The sequence below is a fragment of the Cheilinus undulatus genome, linkage group 3, assembly GCF_018320785.1.
Source record: "Cheilinus undulatus linkage group 3, ASM1832078v1, whole genome shotgun sequence".
NCBI lineage: Eukaryota > Metazoa > Chordata > Actinopteri > Labriformes > Labridae > Cheilinus > Cheilinus undulatus.
Genome location: NC_054867.1, coordinates 10,820,774 through 10,839,655, shown reverse-complemented (window position 1 = coordinate 10,839,655; position 18,882 = coordinate 10,820,774). Strand labels below are relative to the sequence as shown.

At 39.9% G+C, this 18,882-nt stretch overlaps 1 protein-coding gene across 1 annotated transcript in view; it reads right to left on the bottom strand.

Moving 5' to 3' along the window:
- si:dkey-49n23.1 (semaphorin-3D) overlaps positions 1 to 18,882 on the bottom strand; it is a 151,053-nt gene that overhangs the window by 85,735 nt on the left and 46,436 nt on the right. The window lies entirely within an intron of this gene.

Below are 18,882 nucleotides of genomic sequence, written 5' to 3'. Positions count from 1 at the left end.
AATGAGGAAGAGAAATGAGATACATTAAGATGCAAAATAGGAGATGCCAAAGCCATATATCAACAAGATTCAGAAGCCCCATCCACTTCTCTGGACCAGAACATCTGAGATGGACTGACCTTGAGCAGAAAAGTGTCCTGGGGTCTCACAAGTCCACCTTTAAATTTGAATTTGGAAATACTGGACCATCCAGATTGCTATCAATCCAAAATTCAAAATCCAGCATCTGTGAGGGTGGGGGTTGTATTAGTGTCCATGGCCTGGCTAACATATACATTTGTGAACGCCCCATTACTACTGAGAGGTACATACAGGCTTTGGATCAACATGTTTCCATCCAGACAAGTCTTTTTCAGGGACGACCCTGCTTATTTTAACGAGACACTGCCAAGACACATTCTGTAAGAATTACAACAGCATGGCTTCACACTAAAAGAGGGCAGGGCCTAGCCTGGGCTGCAGTCAGTCCAGACCTGTCTCTCTTTAAAAATGTGTGCAGCAGAATGAAGCACAAAAAAAGGAACCCCACAGCAACTTACGATGTACATGAAGTAAGAACTGGAAAGAATTCCACTTTCAATCTCCAACAGTTAGCGTCTTCTGTCCACAGACTCTTGTAGAGTGTTGTAAGAAAAAATGATGAAACACAGCGGTTAACACATGTCCCAGCTTTTCTGAAATATGTTGCACGCATCAAATTCAGAATAGGTGCATATTTACAAAGCACAATAGAGTATATCAATGTAAACATTAAATATATTGTCTATGTGCTGTTTTCAGTTGAATAAAAGTTGAAAAGCATTTGCAAATCACTGTATTCTGTTTCTATTCATATTTTACACAACGCCCCAACTTTTTTGGAACTGGAGTCTGTAAATCATCAGACCAGGGACACACAGCTTGAATCTGCAACAACCCCCAGAACAATCCAGGATGTCTGTTTAGCTTTGAGCTACACACCGTCTGAGCCTCAGAGCTCCAACAGAGCTGTAAACGAGCTGATGACTCCTGTCCTGTTAAATCAGAAAAGAGAAAAAGCAAACCTCATCAACATTCATTAGCATCTGCTTCTGCTGTTCCTTTGGATGCATGTTTATAGCATTATGATTGTTTTACACATATATGGGTTGTCTAGGTACACAAATGACCTGTTTGTGGTGCATTTAAGAGGAAAAAAGGTGTCAACAAATTCCAGTAAATTGAATCAGTAAAGATAATCTCATTTGAACTCAAGATGAGGGAGACCAATGATGACTTTGTTTACTCATCTTGTTCTCAAGAAACCACAAACTTAAGTGCACTTTGGCCCCACCCCTACAACAAAAACAAGAGTCAATGAGACAGACGGAGAACTAGAAAAGACTGAACCCACACAGAAAACAGCTTTTATATTTGCCTTTTATCTGCAGAGATACTGAAAACTAAAGGTGCTTGCACACCCATAGCGTGTTTGAATGACTGTACTTTTCTGTTGGGTTTTTTTGTGGTCAAACTGAAATAACAGTAAAGCTCACGCTTGAGATGGGTTGTCCCTATTGCAGCCTGCTTTTCCTGCCACATAGAGAAATATTTCATGTGTAATTTCCTCCAAAATGCTTGTTCATCAGTACATTTACCAACAAAATGAATTATTGGTTGACTTGAGGCAATGAGGAGATCACATGCCGCACTGATTTATTAAATGTCTGGAATCAATCACAAAAATTTGTACATTAACAAACTTGTGAATCAGTGCATGGAGGAGAAGGGCCTTCAGCGTTCCACTGGTGTTATGGTTTAATGTAGGACCATGTTAACTAATGTTCACTGGCGTTCTTCATGGCCATTCAATTGTTTAGTTTTCACTGAAGATAGACCTGCTGAGCTACTTATCTTATCATAACAAAATAAGCAAGGATGCATTTGTTCTGCTCATTCAAGAAACCTTGTTAATTCATTGGATTGGCCAGATTCCATGTCTGTAATCAGGCAGATCCATCTTGCAAAATTCCAGACTGTGCCTAGTCTGAGAACGGACCTGATCAATCAGTGCCATTTCAGGAGATTGAGGCGGTAGCTATGGAGGCGGGGTTGCTTGAACATGATGGCAATAGTTGCCACTAGTGCAGCGATTAGCTTGGATGTAGCTATAGTATAGCAGCAGTTTTATCTGAAATGGGTCGTATTTCTTTATCACAGGAAAAGCAGAGAACAGCATTGAAAGTGTTTCTTAGAGGGAAAGATGTTTGTCGCTCTTCTTCTGACCTGCCTTGGCCTGACTTTACAATAGTTACAGGGCTGATGAAGCTATTAGCTTGGATGTAGCTTTAGCAGCAGTTCAAGCCACACTGAGAGCCTTTTTCAGTGGAGAGGTTGTTTTTGTATTTCTCCTGACTGGTCTGAGTTTTATCCACTAAAAAGCTCCACTATTATGTACACCACCCAGCACCTGCCTGCTAAGCTCATGTTACTTACAAGAGTTGCACATGCCCACTTCCTCCATTTCTTTTTTAACTCTGATTGGCCCGTCATGAATATGACAAAATGTTTGTCCAATCACTTTTCAAAACTCTTTTGAAAAGAGACTCCATTTCCAAATAATGAATGTAAAATACATCCATGCAATGGACATATGAGACAATCTATCTAGCACAGGGGTGTCAAAACTATGGCTCGGGGGCCACATAGGGCCAGCGGTACAATTTTGATTGGCCCACAGCAAATTCTAGAAATATAATGAATAAGGCCCATATTTGAACATGAAACATGTGCTTGACTGTACTACATAGTTTCAGCACAAGGCAGGGCTACCATGTTAATTCCGTAAACAAACATCTTGACAAGAAATATTTCATTTTCTACTACCTGATGGGTTACGGCAGAAAACAGCTGTACCAATCATATTCCAGGGGCGGAGCCAGTAGTAGTTAAGGCCAAACCAGGGTAGCACTCTCCTGACATGGTGTAATGTTAGCCTGTTGCTTTTTTTGTTTACCAGTGCAGGAGCACCAGCAGCTGTGCAGAGACCCTCCTGGACTGCAAATGATTCTTATTATTGTACTATCAGCTGTAGTCAGAATTGCCAGGTAGCTGTATCATCACTTCAACTGCTGGAGAGTGACAAGACGACCAATTACATGTTCCAGATGCTGTTTTGCAAGCCGAGACTACCTCCTCTAAGGATCTCCGCTTGGTTGTTGTGTTCTAAAGCCGAGCTGGATCGGCATGTCCATGTATAAAAAAATGAACAGGGTCTAAGACTGAACACCCTTTAATTTGAGACCAACCTCAACAAACAAACCAGGTGTGAAGCCAAAACACTGCTGTCTGGATGACTGTAATCTTGATTTCAGTCGTACTTAAAAAATGAAAGTGTTGGCTTTTATTTGATATTGATATCACACCAGAGGTAATCACAGGATAAAGTTTGTTTAACTTGCTTTTCCAAAACCAATGGATGACTCTGGTACTCAGAGATAATGAAATCAAACTCCATCTGGGACTGATCCGTTTTTTGGAGACATTACTAAACAATCATACTTCTAGTCTAACTCAATCACTGCACATTTGTAAACCAAATAAACCATGGATCACTGTCTGGCTGTTCTGACTTATTTCCTTTCTCCCTCTGAGTTTAAAACATGTCCTTAGCGAGGTTGTTGACGCCTGAATAAATCAGAGGGGAACTGTATTTGTAGGGAAAACTGGGTGACTGTGTTAATGTGGGAATAGTTCAAGGAGGAAACAGGTCAATTCATCATTTTAGTAGAGTTTACTAATGTGGTAGTGGGCCAATTTTAAGAGTTTAGTTTGAGGAAGGGAAGTGTAAAGAGGCTGCTGAGAGACCGGGAGCTTGTCAGTGTCTTGAACATGGAGGATGTATGACAGAACAGACCCTGGTCACAGGCATGTAGGGGCTCAAGACGACTACAAAGAGCAACATTTTGTTCCTCACCTTGTTGGTTTTTGCATCTTTTGTTAAAGGCTTGTATAACTTGGGGGGTATCTTTATATGTTTGTTTTGTGTCCATTCAAAAGTGTTAATGCTATCAGTGCCACTGTGAAATGCATTTTGCTCATTTTTGATTAGTGTCTTTTAAACATCATCCTGCATCTCATTTGAGTTTTTTAGCACATGAATTGACTCTTTATCGTCTTTTAGGTTAAAGTCTTAAAAAAAAAAAAATGTTTATTTTCTCTGAGCGGCTGTTATATCTTTGTGGTTGTTTTACAGATCTATAAAGTCTTTAAGCACATTTTGAAGTTTCAGTGAAATCTTGATAAATGTTAAAGCATGTCTTTGTGTCTTTTTCTTATTCCAGATCTCTGTGGTTGACCTGGTTTTATGGGGCTGCTAAATTTTATTGTAAGTGCACAGCTCCTTTTTTGTAACTGTTTGTTGGAGTTTTTTTTCTTTTGGCATGTCCTTTGAGTCTTTTTTATTGCTTTTGTTAACACTTTTTAGTGTTTTTTAAATATCTCAATGTAGTTGCTGTGCATCTCTTAGCATGTCTATTGTCTTTTTCACAATTACAACCCAATCCTCCTCTCAGGATCAGGAGAGCTACATCCATTAAGCCACGTCCATTTCCTGAAAGGGACGTGGTCAGGGGCGGAGTCACAGCCTTTATTGAAAGTTAACAGTCAGTAAAATGCTGTTTTTTTCGTCCATGGATCATTTAAAGCATCATAACAGGGATTGGAGCCAGAAGACAGACGTTGCCTCTCATCTGGCTCAGAGCGAGGCAGCTGCAGTCTGATCATAAGGTCAACATTCAGATTGTAGTATTTTTTAAATCTGAGAGGATTGTATATTTCTCCTGAGTGGGTGTGGCTTCAGCTCATTTAATGGTCATGCCCACACCATCCTCATTTTTCATGAATTTGAAGCTAAATTTCATATTCTTAGAGATGCTTTATTTGATTAAAATTTGATTCAGGGGTTCATAACACACCTGTCATACAACAAACCTAAATACAGATTCATTTTCACTTTACAGGGTCTTTAAAGTTTAAAGCTACAGACACAGCTCGTTCTGTGCAGGGCTGAAACAGAGCATTTTTTAGACATGCAAAAATCCAATATTGGAGCGTTTTTACAGCAACAAACTTCGCAGGCATGTTTTGGGGACCTTTGAGACCAATATACATTTCTCTTAAAGGGGTAAAATATTTGATCTTTAATTGTCATTTTGATCTAATCAGGGCCAATACAATTTATTTGCTAAATACAGTAAGCTTGTCTATGACAACATTAAGAAAAAGGCTGATGTCTAATTCACCCCCATTCGTTCTTATCACCAGCATATTCACTGCACTGAGCATGATGTATGGCAGGGGTCATCAACTCCATTTACACAAGGGCTGGTTTTTTTTCTTGACCAACACTATGGGGGCCGGACACTGAAATAAACTGAAATATAATCAACATTTCTGTCTAATTAACATATTCTTGCAAAAACATTAATTCCTTCCAAAATCAATGGAACTTAAAGCCTTTAACAACGAGATTACTACCTATCACCTACTCTGCAACCAGCCACAAGGGGGTGATTGAGATATTTTAGCACCATATTTCTGAAGCCCTTTGAAGTCTACAACTGAGATTGAAGCTTATACGCTGTATCTTGATGGGCCAGAAACAAATGCAGGAAATAGATTTTCTGTGAAGGTTCGGGGGAAATTGCACTCTTAAAGAGCCTTATGTGGAAAACTAACGTGAAAACAGCAACTTCAATCAAGATAACAAAAATAAGTATGTGTTTATCATGTCAAATTACAGAACTACTAGTGTGTTTCTAGTCTGATCAGCCGCCAGGTTGAAGGGTTGCCTTTTGAATTTTCTGAATTTAATAATCATCTGGGGGCTGGATGGGAAGCTGTGGGGAAACTGGTGTGGCACCTGGGCCTCCAGTTGATGATCATTAATGTATGTAAGGGAGGCCAAGACAGTTTTGATACCAGGTTGTCAATGAAGATGTTCTATTAAATGCATATGTGAATGCCTGAAGCAGACCCTTATTGCAAACTGTAAACAGGTGCAGAAAAATGGCACCAGTTGCAGGATTAAACATCATCACCTTAACACATTAAGGGATTTCCTGCAGCACTCACACATGCTCTCAGAACAAACTTATAACAGGAGAAGGTCAGAGAGATGTCAGGGTGAAAACATCAACCGTTTTGGGGGAAATTTTCTGCAGTTTTGTGCATGTTTGAAAACACCAGAAATGTTGAAAGTCAGCTTAAACAAAGGTTCTATTCTTTGGTTTCTAAACATCCATCTGTAAGAAGAATGAAACAATGGAAACACTTTCTACCTCCACTGCGACTTCACCACTGCCATGAAATTATTCCAGGTGGCATGAAAAAAGGCACAGCAATATTTAGCCAAGCTGACAAGCATAGCTCCAAGACAAACCAACCACTTTATGGTATAATAATATATCATAATCTGTCATGGTGGCTGTCTGGCTAACATCATGTCAGCAGGTTTTAAAGAGCTCAGCAGGTCAGAGAGACGCCTGCTGAGAGAGGAAAGGCAGAGAAAGAAGTTTAAACCTGCTGCTGCTCCACTTTCTCATCCAGACTGCAGTCCGGCGTTGAGACTGAGGCTCGCTAAACGTGGAAAACTCAAAACAGTCCTGACAAATATTTAGATAAATTTGACTGTTTCAAGTCAAATATTAGGAGAGCTATGGCAAGAATGCATTCAGTTTTTCAACAGAGCAGTTTCTATCTACGCAGCTGAATTTCATGAAGACCAGATCTTTTTGTTTCTTATTCCTGTCACACTTAATGCTCCAACCTTCAAAGGACACTCTGTTCTGTTGTGTCCTATAATAAAGTCTGATACCACGAACAGACTTCAAAACAACTCTGAGTGACTAAAGACTTAATAACAACCTTTAAAACTCTGCACCTTTTATCTGCCACATGGTAGCCTTGGGATAAGCCCTTTCAAATTAAAAGCATATCCTTTAAATCCCAGCTAGTGTCACATTTTCCTGGTGCTCTGCTTGTTGAGTCTGGTTATTGTTTTCACAGTTTATGTAACTAATACAGATTACATCCACACATCCAAATGTCCTCATAGTGGTCTGAATTATTCTTTTTGTGACGCAACCTTCATGTTGTTTGTTTTTATGAATCTGGAGGGGAAAAATTGAAGGTTAGTTTGTTGATTTATGCCAAAGAGGAAATGTGCAGGGTGATGAAATACAAAATACATTCAAATTACGCTGTTTCTGTTTTACAAAAAAAAAAACTTTGAATAAGCAGAATATAATAGATTCTGAACAACACTGAATAGGGCAGGAGTTAGATAACAAACTGTTTTTGTTTTGTTTTGTTTTGTTTTCAACCCAAATTCCAAAAATAGCTGGGGCACTGTGTAAAATTAAGATGAAAACAGAATGCAATGATTTCCCAATCTCATAAACCCACATATTATTCAGATTAGAACATAAACAACATGTCAGATGTTGAAACTAAGAAATTTTATCATTTAATAATAAAATAATAAAAAATAACAGCTCATTCTGAAATCGATGGCAGCAACACATCTCAAAAAAGTAGGGGCAGGGCCATGTTTACCATTGTGTAGCATCCCCTCTTCTTTTAACAACAGTCTGTAAACATCTGGGAAACGAGGAGACCAAATAGTGACGTTTTGGGAGAGTAATGTTGTCCCATTCTTTTCTGATGTAGGATTCTAGCTGGATTTTTATGTTATGACGCTCCAAATGTTTTCTATTAGTGAGGGGACTGCAGGCAGGCCAGTAAGGTGCCTTGACTCTTCCATTGTGAAGCCATGCTGTTGTGATTGGTATGTGCTTTAGAGCTGGTTTGTTGAAATAGTCGAGACCGTTCCTGAAAGAGACATTGTCTGGAGTGGAGCATATGTTGCACTAAGTACTCTATCTACATTGCAGCATTGATAGTGCCTTCCTAGATGTGTAAACCGCCCACACCATAGCCACTAATGCAACCCGATACCGTCAGAGATGCAGGCTTTGGAAAGATATACACTGATAACAAGTGGGATGGTCCCTTTCCTCTTTAGTCCACAGGACATGGCATCTGGGGTTTCTAGAAAGAGTTTCAAATTTAGATTCATCTGACTACAGAACAGTTTTCCATTCTGCCTCAGTCCATTTTAAATGATTGTTGGCCCAGAGAAGATGGAGGTGTTTCTGGATCATGTTCACATCTGGCTTCTTCGTTACATGATACAGCTTTAACTGTCATGGTGGCACGGCCAACTGTGTTGACAGCCGCTGATTTCTGGGAGCGTTCCTAAGCCCATGCAGGGATTTCCAGTACAGAATCATGCCTGTTTTTATTGCAGTGGCCCCTGAGGACCCAAAAATTATGAGCGTCCAATATTGACCTCTGGCCTTGTCCCTTGTGCACAAGGATGATGATATTATTGACGGCAGATGGTGGGACATTAAAAGTCTTTACAATCTTAAATTGAAGAACATTTTTCTGAAATTGTTCCACAATTTTTAGATGCAGTTTTGCACAGATGGTAGAACCTCTGCCCATCTTGACTTCTGAGAGACTTTGCCTCTCTAAAATGCTCCTTTTATACCCAGTCATGTTACTGAACCATTGCCAAGTAATCTAATTGGATGCAAATGCTTAGTACCATTTACTTTTCCAGCCTTTTGTTGCCCTGCTCCTACTTTTTTGGGATTTGTTGCTGCCATCAAATTCAAAATGAACAGATATTTTTCATGAAATTTTAAAATGTCTTATTTTCAACATCTGGTATGTTGATTATGTCCTATTGTGAATAAAATCTGGGTTCATGAGGTTTGGTTCTCGTTGCATTCTGTTTTCATTCTATTTTACAGAGCACCCCAACTTTTTTGGAACTGTCATTGTATTAAAAGCATGGGTGGATAAATAAAAAAAAATTGCTGGTCAAATCTTTCCATAAACACTGTCAGTAGTGGATAAATCACCTCTGATAACATCATATGTTCTACGTCAGGGTCTGTGTTTAAATCCTGACAGGAGGAAATGACCTCCTCAGACGAATCGACACCGAGACTGAAGAGGAACAAACGACCTCTTCCTCTCTGCTCATCTGACAAACAAAAGGTAGAGACAACAAAGCTTTATGACGGTAAGAGAGAAGACACTTAAATATGTCTGTGCACATCAGTGAACATGCATTTGTATTTCTGTGTTGTTGTCCTGTGGAGATTGTTGCAGAGAGTTTTTAAATAAACTCCTGAAGGAAGTTCTTGGTGAGCTTCCTCTATCTGTCTGCTGGTTTGATTTAAAATCACACACTCAGAATGAGGAGAGTAAAACGGATGCTGACACTTAGGAGACTAAAAATAATTAGCTTGTTATTTTTGGGTGTGTTTAAGGTCAACTGTGGGTCACACAGGTCAGTGGTAAGGGTTAGGGGTCAGTTTTCTTCATTATCACTGATAACTGAAGCAAACTCAATGATCATTTATCTTTAAAGCCTGCAGAGTGGAGCAATTAGTGTTTCAGTTTTAGTATTCTAAGAGAGGAGGAGCAGGAATTGTCTGTGTATGGAGTCACGCACTAGTATATCAACTTTTCCTTTCGTTCTTTCGCCTCTGCTCTCCCTGTACACCAATAGCTGCACCTCCTGTCACCAGTCTGTCAAGCACCTCAAGTTTGTGGTTGACATCTCTAGTGGAGATGAGTTCCCTACAGGTGGGAGATGGACTATCTGGTGCACTCAAAACAAACTGGAGCTCAATGCTCTGAACACAGTAGAGATGGTTGTAGACTCTAAAAAGGATGCTGCCACTCACACCCCTGCTCCCATAACCATCTGTGACTCCCAGTTTCTGCTGAGGATCCTTTCTGCCTCCTCAGGACCTTCATCACCCAGGACCTCAAGTGGGAGCTGAACACCAGCCTCCACTGAGGCCATCCTCACATCATCTACTACAGTCTGCTGCACTGCAGCCACAGCGAGGGAGAGAAACAGCTGTAGCGTATCATGCCCTCTACAGAGAGGGTGATTGGCTGCGATCTTCTATCTCTCCATGACCTATACACCTACAGGACTCTGAGGCATGCAGGTAAAATTGCAGCTGACCCATCACCCCTGACATGGACTTTTTGAGGCCCTACCCTCTGGCAGGAGGCTGAGGTCCATCAGGACCAGAACCCCACCACCATAATAAAAGGTTCTTTCCCTGTGCTGTCAGCATCATGAAAATTACTCTGGCCCTCCCCCACAGACTCTTATTGAACTCCTAGAACCATCCATCCATTTTCTATACCACTTATCCCGTTGGGGGTCGCGGGGTGGGGGGGGGCTGGAGCCCAGAGCCCTGCTGTCATTGGGCAAGAGGTGGGGTACACCCTGGACTGGTCGCCAGTCAATCACAGGGCTGGCATATAGAGACAGACAACCAGTCACACTGACATTCACACCTACAGGCAATTTAGAGTCACCAGTTAACCTAAAGAGCATGTCTTTGGTGGTGGGAGGAAGCCGGAGTACCCAGAGAGAACCCATGCATGCACGGGGAGAACATGCAAACAGAAAGGCCCTGACTGGGAAGTGAACCAGGGACCTTCTTTCTATAAGGCAACAGTACTAACCCCTGTCCCACCATGCAGCCCAGCCCAGCAGACAAAAATAATACACATTTCTATGGACTTTACGCATTATAACTAAAATGCACTTCAACTTAATCACCAGTAAACCTACACAACTGTTCAATTCCTCCTTTTTAAACCTTCGTACATACTTTTGTGATGTTCATATTGTATTTTATATTTTTATTTTGCAGCTGAATTTTTCTATAATAATCTTTTTAAGTTTATAGAGTCTTTCATTCTCCTTCAGTTTTCTGTTTAGCATGACTCACCGAGTCAAATTCCTATACCTGAAAATGTACTAAGCAATAAAACCAGATTCTGATTCTTTCATCTCAGTCAGGATTTCACTGATATTCTTTTCCTCACTTTTTGTTTTTTACTGCCACATCATGGCAGCCAGATGTTAGCCATCTGCAGAGGATGGGTAAATAGAAGCCATGCTTCTTGCTCACTGGCAAACCACAGTCATTTATACCAGTGCTTCAATGCGTGCCAGTGAGTGTCCAAACTGCCTGGATGAAGGCATCCCAGACTCCCTCCTTCTGCAGGCCAAGCAACTTAAAGTATCCAAAGTCACATTTGTTCACGTGGGTTTTTGTGAGATCTCGTCTTTGGAATCTCTGCTGTGAAATCGTAACTACAAAAACTTAACTGCATACGTCCAGGGGGTTATGACCTAAGACTTGGCTTTTGTTTACTATGCGTTTTTAGTTTCTCTCACTTATTTAGGGTAAGTGGGACTTAATAAGTATGAAACCTAAGCCTCATCTTTGAACAGGAAGTAGTTTTCATCTCCAGAAGGCCCTGTTTTTGAAGCAAGAGCACATCACTGAGCCTGGTTTTGACCTTTCATTTTGGCCGTCTGTCAACCAGTTTGTAGGGAAATGTAGGAATCAGGAATCATATCAGTCATGAGACATAAGGTGCTGTCGTTATTCTGATAACAGACCACAAAAACTTGCTCTGGAGGTCATGGAAAATTTTCTTCAAAATTATTGGAGATTTCTAGAATATATTAAAAATGATCCCCTCAAATTTCCAAGAGCTAAGTGAAAAATTCTGTGAAAACAATCTCTTTAAAATGCCATATTTACCTGAATAATCAATATGTCTGCTTGGTATTTCCTAAAAAACCCCAAAGATTTAAATGAAAAACTTCCCCAAAAATCCAAGAAAATTCCAGAATTTTTCAAGCAATTTTCCTCAAATTTCAAAGCAAATTCCATCCAAAACACAAACTGCAATCCTATCAGATTCCCCCCAAAAATAACAAATACATTTCACCAAAATTGCATAAAACTTATGGAAAATTTCCAAAAAGTTCCCACACATATCGACACAAATTTCCACAAAATTCAGAAGATTTTCAAAGGGAATTCCACCCAAAATTTCCAAAAAACATCTTCAAAATTAACAAATCATGTCCCCAGATTCCCATCAAAGTACTTAAACATTTTAAAGAAAATCCCCCCAAAACTTTAAATCAAGCTCTCCAAACTACAAAAACATGTCCCTTAAAATTTCCATGAAAATACTAAAACAAATTCCCCAAAAATCCCTGCAAGTTATTTAAACTTATTTGGAAAACTGGCACAATTTAAAAAAACAAATGTATTTCAAAATGTATTTCTATGAAAAGTCTGAATGCTTTTTATATTTTTGGAAAGTCAAAATGTAATGTCCTCATATTTACATGCAGGGTCTCAGAAGGATAATGTTAAAAACCTGTTGAAATTGTCCTTATTATGGTTTTAACATCAGTTAGGACTTCAGAACCATCTAGTGTGGTGCCAGTCTTACACCACATGATTGCTGGGAGGAAAAATGATGATTAGCAGAGACACAATGCACTGCATCAGGTGTAAAAATGAGCGTAGAGTCAAGGTGGATGATTGTTGTGAAAATGGTTCCCATGGTAATCGGCTCGTTTATCTTTATTCTGTCTTCCTGTTGGACCACAGGGGTCGGAGCTGAACAATAAGTAAACAAAACAGCACAACTGTGTCACATCCAGGTTTTCAGCCACGTCTGGACCTACATAATTGTACACGTTCATATATAGTCAGACATGGTATGACTCATTCCTTTTAGTCAACATTTCCTGTTTTCCAGAGTAGACATGTTGACCTGGATAGATACAGGAATGCAGAGACAGCAAGGAGGTGAAGGCAGCGTTCAAGGGGAAATATGGTGAAGGAAGAGACACGTAAAATAGTTTGATAAGAGACAGATTCAGAGACGCTGTATCACAGTGACCTTCTGACCCACATCCTCCAGCAGGGCCGTCCTGAAATAGACTGTTTTTACTCTCAAAAGTCAACTCTTTGTGCAAAGCTTCCTATGTTAGAGCAGGAAGAAGTTTGTTTAAATAAAGCTTGAATTAACGTCAAAAATGGACTTCCTCTGTATTTAATATGAAAAGGAATAAAATGGTCTTAATATTCCAGTTTTTTCACAATGAAACAATGACATTTGTTTGTGCCACTTGTCAGAGTGAGCAGATTCAGGATCATTTGTGAAAAATGTGATCAGATGCATGATGGGAGTCACCGTGTGCTCCTGTAGCATCACTGTCTACACTGTCTGCTCTTTTGACCTGCCTGTAAAACCAGAGCCTCCGAATACTTCAAATGTTTTCTGTGACCTCCGTCTCCCCGGGGAGCTGTGAGGAGTCAAACCCAGTATTTCTCTCTGCTGCCTAAGGGATTGAGGAGTTTTATTGTGTTTACAGGAGGATGAAGTGAAAACGTGGCCGTCCACTCAAGCGGGAAGCTGAAAAATCTCATTAAACAGACAGATCTCTGATTTATAACTGGACGACAGCAGACCTGATTCTATGACTCTCCACAGTACTTCTTTAACCTTTCATTGATTAATCCCTTTAATTTACATCATGTTTTTTTATTTCTTCCACTGTGTCCTTTCACTGCAACATATTTTATACTTCTGTCTTTTCTGCTACTCTGTGCCAGCACCTCCTTTCTACGTCTTATTTCTGTTTTTCTCTGTTCCCTTTGCTTTTTTCTCTCTTTCATAACTGTTTATATCATCTCATCTTACTGCTTTGAGCAGATTTATAGCTCTGCATTTGTTGGCTAGTTTCGCCCCAATAAAGTCCATCAACTGTACGGTACAGTTTTATATTTCTTGGCTTAATAAACGCTGTAAAGATATATCATGATGTACAGGAGTACAAAGAATAGTAAGCGCTGCTGTATGAATGAGCAAGAATACAGTAAACATACAGTATTAAAGACCCTGTAAAGTGAAATCCAGTTTTTGTTTAAACACTCTAGAAATGTTGGAATATGGTTTCTGTAAACATGTGAAAACACTGAGATCTACATGTGACTGACTTTGGATTTAGACTGTTAGAAAGTTTTTCACCTCTTTCCTGGCTGGGTTCAATGTGGGCGGGGCCAGTATGTGGGCTCATGATGTCATGAGTGGGGGATGACCCCGCCCCTCTATCACTACTATATAAATCACAGAGCAGTTCATCTCAGTCCAGTCTGTTGTTAGCTGATGTCACTGCCTTTATTGAAAGTTAATAGTTAAATGCCGTTTTTTTTTTTGTTCATTGTGAGGTAGCTTTGCCAAATCTATCAGCCATAGTGGTCTATGGATCATTTAGGGCATCGTAACAGAGATTTGAGACAGAAAACGGACTTTGTCTCTTCTTCTAAGGTCAACAAAAGGTCAAGAGGCATGAGGGCTTTCCTCAACTCAGATTGTAGCGTTTTTTTAATTTGAGAGGATTGTATTTCTCTTGAGTGGGCGTGGCTTTAGCTCATTCAACCGACACACCCACACCATCCTGGAACAGATTTTACTGCCTCATTTTTATGATTTTGAAGCTTAATTTTATAAACTCAGAGATGTTTTATTTGACTGAAATTTGACCTGGGGCTTTATAACATAATGACCTATCATACAACAAACCTAAATACAGATTTAGTTTCACTTTACAGGGATTAATCAGTCTCAGTCCTACCAAGCTGTTCAACGTATTCACCAATCATTTTGAGTTTTATTTCAAGGTTTAGTCTCACAACGATGTCAGCCGAGGAAGACCCCCATCTCTCTGCTCCCATCTGACCTCCTCATGATTCCCTTTGCACTGATTTAGTTTCCTGTTGTATTAGGATGAATAAATAAATGGCTGGCAACCAGAGCAATTGACAACAAGAAAGATGCACTCGTAAATTATATCTTGGACCTGTAGTGTTTTTCACAATTAAGTTGACAACATTTGTTGAAACCTATGAAAAAAACGGAGATGGATGGTCCAGGATAACTTTGAGAGAAAGAACGGGAAATTTCCATCAAGAAAAACCCTAAAAAGTTGAAAAACAAGACCTCAGTCTCAACTTCAACTCCTGGCTAGCTGAAAAGCTAACAACTGCTGTCAGTAAGTGCCATGGAACACTGCCTGAGGCTACTGAATGCTACCTACTGAGGTAGCATGGGGCGGCGCGTATGAACGCAGCGGCCCGGCGCTCCATCACTAGCAGCAAAACAAACCCCTACACCAGAACTGACAGCGTGCCCATGCAGTTTACATCTTTCTCGACGGCGATTATCCGAAGAACAGGGTGCTTGGAGACTGAAAGGAGGAGGACGCGCAGCAGCACGACACCTACAGCCAGTGGGGAGGAGGCAGAGATGGCACTGTGCAAGGCAAACAAGCTGGGCTGCAGGCTAGGTTAAGAGTGACCCCACATAAAACCTGCCCTACCAAGCATCTTTCTCCTGGTTGCCTGCTCCCTCACCAGCAGGATGGATGACGTGAGACTGCGGATTTCTAACCACCACTTGGATGACTGTGTTTGCTGCTACAGAGAAGATTATTTGGCAGATGAGATACATTTAAAGAAACCAACTAAGATGAAAAATACAGACTAAAAAAATTACTCAAATGTGACAAATTAGTTTTCTATTTCATCTTCAGACTAAGACCGAATCTAAAATAGCTTCCAACCGTAACACGGCACTTAGTCTCATTGAGAAGAAGTAAAACAAAGTCATTTTAAGCCACTAAAAAGTTAAAGTTTTTCTTCATTCTCATGATTAACATGATGAAATATCTTTAGACTTAATGGTTCCTAATGCTAACTGATTCTTTCAGTCTAACCATTGGAGCGTCTCACAAGCTTTTTGATAAATTGTCAGTTAATTTGCCTCACTCAGGAATGATTTAATGATCCATTTACTTCTTCTGTGCTTTATTTTATGGCCACACATCTGCAGAACCAATCACATTCCCATCAGCCTCAGCAGCAACACATTCAGGCAAAGCATTCAGGTACTTATTGAGAAAATAGGGCCAGTCTTATCTGGGAAAGACCTGCTAATCTCTGAGTAACTTCTGGCACAAAGGAGGATAAAAAGAGATTAAAGTGATTTCCTTTTCCCTAAACTGTTTTCATGAATCAAAAGTCCTTCATTTTGCCAGTTTGTGCCAAACTTTATTTGTGAGTGTTTGACATGAGGAGGCCGTTTGTTTCATTATCCAGAGAGCAGGTGTACAGCTCGGGCAGAGGTCCAGCCCTGAGGCCCCTCAGAGCCATCCAGCACCCTGGTACCTGACTATACAGATGTAAAACACCTTTAAGATATATGGTTCTGTGTGACAGAGCAGAGGATAACAGCAGTCCTGGTTTAATGACCCTGGGTTAAAGGTCACAGAGACAGAGTCTGGAGCTGTGGTGATGTGCAGCTTATGTAACAGGAGGAAAATGTGGAGTATGTGCAGAGTGTTTTAACCACCATGTTTTCAACACCATCAGAATCACAAACAACTAAAGATAACAGTGCAACACTTAGCTCTAATAGCTATGATACTGTGAATCTCAGCTGTTTGCAGCCACCTAAAATGTAAACAGAGGCATGGTGAAGCTCTCTGCCTCCCTCCCTCCCTTCTTTTTGCCTCCATTCTCTCCCTCTGCACAGAGTGATCAGTCCCAATCCTGTTCCATCTGGTTTTGCAGGTTTTTCATGTCAACTTAAACTGGAAATGATCGGTAAGCAGCTATTCTGGCAGTCATGTTTGGTGTAGTAACAATGACATGTTGTACAGATGTGGAGAACAGTGGACTTACTGTGTTGACTGCCACATCTTCACTGTCCCTACTTTTCATGTGTACACTGCAGCTGCTCTGAACAGATTTCACCACTGTTTACAAAGGCTTTAATTTGCTGTTCACTCACTTTTCTCTTTTACATAATGGCGATATAGTAAAGGGATTTAAACAATCTTTAGCCACACAGACCCACTCACAGAGTTGGATGGGCCCCTGAAAAACTGAAAGAACAGGCCCTGCCCTGGTGTGACTTATTGGTAGCATCAGTGCATGTATGTTGGAGCAGCTGCTGCTAGCATCCTAGCTAACAGTTACTTCATGTCAGAGCTGAAAAGTGTTTCCACTGTTTTGGGGTTCTAATGTTAAAATCATTTATTTTTCATACTTTTAAACCACTTTTTTTCCATCCATTATTGCCATATCTTTCTGCAACTATTAACCAATTTTTGCTGCTTTTGCCTACTTTAGCCAGTTTCTGCCACTTGTTGCAAATTTTGCCATTTTTGCTGCTTTTCATTCAATCTTGCCACTTTATGACTGTTTTTTGCCCTCTTGCCCATATTTGCAATTTTTTTTTTTTTGCAGCTTTTCTACTATTTTTGCCACTTTTTAGTCAATTTTGCCTATTTTTGCCACTCTTTGCGCGTTTTTTGCTACGTTATGGCCAATTTTTTTCACTTTGTCCCAATTTTTGCCCATTGATGTAACTTTTTGATGCTTCTTGCCCATTTTGGCCTCTTGCTCATTTTTGCCACTTTTTGCCCATTTTTATATCCATTTCTGCCTTTTTTAAAATCCTTTTTAGCCCACATTTGCAAATTTATTGTTGCTTTTCACCCATTTTTGCAATCTTTTGCTCATTTTGCTCCACTTTTGCCCATTTCTTGCTTTATTGTTGCCCATTGTTTCACTCCACCATTTTTGCCGACTGATGCCACTTTGAGACCATTTTGGCCTCTTGTCCATTTTTGCCACTTCATGCCAATTTTTGCATCTTTCTTTGCCCCTCTTTGCTCCTTTTATGCATAATTTCTTCCACTTTTTGCCCGTTTTTGCAATTTCTTTTTTAAACACGTTTATGCCATTTTTACCATTTTAATCCATTTTGCCAGTTTTCATCCATTTTTGTATTTTTTCACAATAATTTTTTTTCAAAAAAAGTTGTCTCAGTTTCTTCTTCTTTAATTTCTGGCATCCTGACATTTGTGCACATTATTGCCAAGCTATGAAATCTGACATTATTTTTCTAATAACTAAGTTTAATGTGTCCGTCCACATTGTTAACATCACTGATAAAAAGGTAATGCATTTCATGAAAAGGGGTTTACATGTTTAGAAAGTCTATATTGTGCTACAGCTTGAAATAACATTTTTGGTGGTTATTATTTAGGTTAAAAATATTATGGCCACAGCTTAACTTATCTATAGACCATGCTTTTGCTGACCTCCATGGGCCCCCAGTCTGGCTGTGCCCCAGAAAGCTCTCCCCTTCATCCCCCCTGATGAGCGACCTTTGTGTGAGCGTGTGTCAGCTGTCAATTATAATCTTAAGTGGGATGAATATAAGAACTTAACTTCAACATTAAAGTACATGCTAACCAACCTTCAGCAGGCCTCTATCACCTGCAGGACACTTCTTTCTCCTAACAAACTCATGCAGATCATTTTTCTTCTCCTGCTGTGCTAAATTCCATTTAATAAATCTAATTCTTGACTCTGGATCAAAAAATCCTGCATTAATTCTCTCCACAGAGTAAAAAGCTGCACGAATGATTCACATAAATGAATACTGAAGCAGGTTGCACAACGTGCGTCAAACTGAGCCTGTTGGGTTATATGACATCCCTGAACTGCTAAAGTTTCACACATTTTCTACACAAGAGCCAAAAACATGTTTACCTGAAACACATAGAGGGACTTTACTGATCCCAGTATGGAGTGAAATCATTTCCTGCTCCAGGTACGCTCAGAATCGATTTTCTATGCTCACATTTCTACTATTTGTTTGCCTCAAAGGAACAAGAACACGCTGACATTACAGAGTTTGAATTCAAGCTCTGAAATCCTTCAGGAAATTTAGTGCATGGCCTCAAGATATTATTATTAAATTATGAACGATTTTAGTAGTATTATTTTAATCTAAAACAAAATGTATTCAGACTCCTCTTTAAAAGACAGAGATGTTTAAGAGTTATGACACACCAACAAAGTC